Source organism: Myotis nattereri, assembly GCF_964212035.1.
Source record: "Myotis nattereri genome assembly, chromosome: 1".
Classification (NCBI taxonomy): Eukaryota; Metazoa; Chordata; class Mammalia; order Chiroptera; family Vespertilionidae; genus Myotis; species Myotis nattereri.
Window position 1 is genome coordinate 178,666,638 of NC_138075.1, and position 4,738 is coordinate 178,671,375.

A 4,738-nucleotide genomic window follows, 5' to 3' on the forward strand; every position below is an offset into this window, starting at 1 on the left:
TCTCTCTCTGAACTCTGGGTTTTAAAACTTTCTCACATGCCTGGTGGGAAGTGGTTACAGCCCTCCCCCCAGCTTTGCCAGCCTCTGTCAGATGCTCATCACTGTTCTGTGTGAAGGAACCCATCCCTGTTGAAGCCAGTTTTTAGCGGAGGATTTGATGTGTAGACATCTAAATAGCATGTCTAAATGTCCTTATTTGGAAAAAAGAAAGACTAGATTAGACATTAATAATAATTGATGGTAATGAAGTTGTTACTCTGTTTTAGGAACTTGGCAAAGTAATTTACATGGATTATTTTATTAAACCTTGTAATCAGCCTATAAAACAGGAAGTTGATTGCCCCAATTTACAGGCAAGATAAATGGGGCATGGAATGGAGAGGTTAAGGAATATGCTCAAAATGATCTCCTTTATAGTTCCTAACTGCTATGGTTTTTAATTAAGCATCACAGTATAAATAAATCTAACAGAGATAGATTAAATGAGTGAAAATAATATAAAAGCGTATTTTATTTCTTAACCTCAGGTCACTTTTTGAAAGTGAAAGCCATAGGCAAAGAAAAAAAAAGGCCAAATACATCTCAATGATCATATTTATTAAATTTAAATGCTTATCATTAAAAAATAGCAACAATGACTGATTAAATAATGTTATATTTAAAATAGTGAATCAGACATCCAGAAAAAAAACCCCACAAAATATCTCCAAGTAGGAAATGTGGAGTTTGTGGTTAGATGAGAGAGAGAGAGAGAGAGAGAGAGAGAGAGAGAGAGAGAGAAGAGAGAAATGATTAAAGTTGGATTTCTGAATTTTGGAAGACATCAGGATTTCCCCCGTATATGTGTATTTCAATGTTATTCCACAGTGTTAATCATGTTATGTTGATAGTAAATTATGATGGACCATTCATGATACTCCATTCATGATATCATTTGAATTTAAAAATGTTCAACTCTGGGGAAATGTTCAGTTAAGCAGTCTTTATTTTCATACTGTATAATAAAAAACTCTCCATTACTGGAGGAAAGAATACAGATCAGCCAAGCTTATACATCAGTAGTGAAGCGTCCTTCACAGTTTCACTGCAATGCGCCCCTTTAGTGGATTTGGCGGGAAAAAACCCACAAAAACCAAATTTCATTTTGCATGTAATAACTAGAGTAAAAGAGCTTGTTCTCACCATCTAAGGATGAAATTATTACCATTATAGGAAGGCAACAATCATTAAATAAATTAAAAGCATCTTTAAAGATTTTCCATATACATATATAATATATATTTTTTAAATTGCCGCTCACTGTACAAGCATTAAATTCTCAACTAAAACATTTACAGAAACTAAGTGGAAAGCTGAGAGGAAGGCTTGGTTCTTAGAAAAGGGAGACCATTTAGTTACCTATAAACTACATTAAAATACAATTCTCAAGGGGAAAAAAGGCTATACAGAGAAGTCAGACCTACCCAAGATTTCCTATTTAATCTCATATTTAATCTTACATATCAGATGTGCATAGCTGTTCTTTAACCCAACTTTGATTCAACAAGAAGTCATCATTCAGACATTAGTTATGTGTTAGCACAGGAAACAGTGAAAGCAAAAAGATTAAACTGAATAATGTGATTATATAAAATGTTTTTTGTCAGGCTGATAATGGTATTATACACATATGGTTGTCTATGAAAATATTAAATGGACAAGAAGAGTTTTTCAGAAACATTAAGGTAAAAATCTTATCTTATTGGATATATGACCAGCAGTTAATATGTAGCTAGGTAAATGTAAAAATGGATCTGGAATATTGTAGTTCTGCGATCCGGGGAACCCAATCTTCTAGTTTCAATTCTATAACCCCCAAATCCTGTAATCATATATTATTTACACAGGTTATGGTAAAAAATACTTTGAAAATACTATATTGACACTGGCAGCTCCCGAATTTGAATTCAACAGAGTGATTATTGAAAAAAAATCATTTTTAAATGACTGTTTGTGCCTGTGTGTCTCACATCTAGAAGTGGGGGTGGTTGGGAGTTGGGATAGAGACAGACAGACAGGGACTGGACAGAGACAGACAGAGATCAGGAGCGAGAGGAGTGTTGGGGGAGAGACAGAGAGACAGATGCATGACTTAGGAAATGGCATCATACCGTAATTTCTCTTTTCGCCACGCCCACTTTTATATCAGGAGACTTATAAAAAGTCTATGTAGTAGTTACACAGACACTGGTACCTGACCAATTGTGAAACAGTCACTTAATTTTCAAACCATTTCAAGTAAATTTTTATTAATTAAAATATTAACTCATTACTTCAACCCCCTCTACTGGAAAATAATCTTCCTTTTATTCTTTGGGACTAAAACGTTTCCTGTTGATACCATAATATGTCCTCAATGTAGTAGTAAAATGATGGTTACGTGGCCACCCAAAAATAACTACTAGTCAAAAACTTTTTTGATTGCCAAGAGACTGCCCAAACTCTTTCACTACGATTTGTCATATAAATTGGCCATTTTAGGCCTTAATTAGTAGTAAGTAGGCACCAATTCCAATTAAGAAAGGCAATAAAGAAACATCTGGATAGAAGAAGACTGAGAAGTAATACTGGGAGTTACTAGAGGTTTGGTTGAACTACATCTAGAAAAAACTAATTAAAAACTTCATCAACTCTACCAATGAAACAGAAGTTTTCTTTATTTAAAAATGGTGTGACAGGGATATGGTGGCCACATGCTGTCTTGCTTCTATATACAATTTTGCTTTCAATTTTTTAATAATTTTTTTTAAAAAGTAATTTCATCACCTAGCATCATTGTGAATCTTTAAACTTTATGCTACCAGAACAAACAAATGAACTATAAGCAACATAGTAACTCAAGCTCCAGAACTTAATTTATTGTTTAGAACTGGCGTGTCTCCTTCACAGAGTTAACATACATGAGCACCAACCTCTGTGAATTCCCAAAGTATCAGAGAGCTGCTTTTCATGGTACTTTTCTTTAAACGGGTTTCCAATAAGATAGAAGCACCACTTGTGCAGGGAATTCCACACTCCCAGCAGTGAGGCAAAGAATGCGTTGCATTTGGTTTATGAACAGAGATATTTGCAGTGTTTTAAGATCTCATGGTCATCCATTAAATGAAATAGCTAATATTATAAACCTAAATTTTCAGTACCAGAAGGGCTTTGCAGCTCCGCTAGACAGCCTCTTCATTTTAGACACATGGCTAACACCGTGTCTTTTACAAAGTAGATGCTTAATAAACATTTATTAAGTGATGAGCCACCACAGACAGCTATAGTCAGAAACAGAACAAAACTCCTTGTCTTCTAATACTTCACAGCCTCTGAAATAGCTTAGTTGTCTCTCATCAGGTGAGATTGAACTAAGATGAGCATTAATTTAACCACAGATATGACATCAACAACAATCCATGGGGTGTAACAATTTCTGAATGTTTTCACATGGGCAAATATAGCCAGTGAAAGATTTTTGAGACGATAAACAAGGGCAAAAGTATAAAGGAGAATGTTTTTGACAAATGGAAATGGGAAAAACACACACAAAGTGTTTATATATTTGACTCCCTTTCTTGATGGATAATTTTTAGTGACTTTTGCTAAAGAATAACTTCCACTTCTGAGTCAAAAGCCTTGGTCCATGTGAAAAGTGCCTGGACCTGAATGTGGCCGAAGAATGATAATGAACGTGTGATTGCAATTACGTTGTTCACTTAAGGAAATCTCCAATATCCCACAAGTTTTTGAGTCTCAGTATCTATTGATTACTTTATAGTAAGTAAAAGCATAACAAGAGAACTAAAAATGTAATGACTTCAGGAAGGATTTTTGAATTCAATTTAAAAGAACAAATGAAAGCACTTGTGGAAAAGGGGTATAGAAGAGGAATTACATCTGGGTTTTGGAAAATTGGGTTGCTGCTTTCCTTTTCTGGGAGGCAATGAAAACAACCGTATTTCCAATTAAATGGCTGGGCCAAGTGGTAACTCTCTGCATATGCTCTGGGACCACCCTATCCTTTTTTGGTAAAGTTCTCATAATTGAATGGTGCTTGCCAGAACATTAAAAAAACAAAGAATCCTGTGTAGACCGAATTATAAAACCATGTTAGGCAAACCTTCCCACAGAGGGCACAGGCACCTGGCAGTATGCACACACACATACGTATACACTAACACTCAGCACACACTCTCCACACAACTCGTCACGTGAGCCATGTGCAGAAAAGCACAGGTAAACAAGAGTCTCAAAAATCCTTACGATAAACATCAAAGCTGATTGGATTAGTTAGCACTTACTGAGTTGCTCAGGAATGTAAGGCGATAAGCCTACTTCAAAATACGAAATTATTTTATCCTCTATGAGTAGAGATAAATGATAAGCTATCATTGTTTTTCCAATCTAGTTTCAAAGCCCATTACAAAAATAAATCACCATGTTCTCTAACATTTCTACAAACAGTTTGAATTATCATTTTCCTCACGTGGTTAAAAAATAAGAAATAGATGTCCATATTTACTAAATTTTTGCTTTTAGTTACATTCAGAAACAAATACAGTCCAGTTCTCCTTGGTAGAAATTGTCAGTCTATTTGCTCCTTCTCCTTTGACTATTAATAAATCTTTTAGAATAAAATGAGTTGGCAGTGCAAAAAAAAAAAAGTCCATAAAAATAAACTGATTGAATTAAGCATTCAAATGAGTTCTTTGCCAGG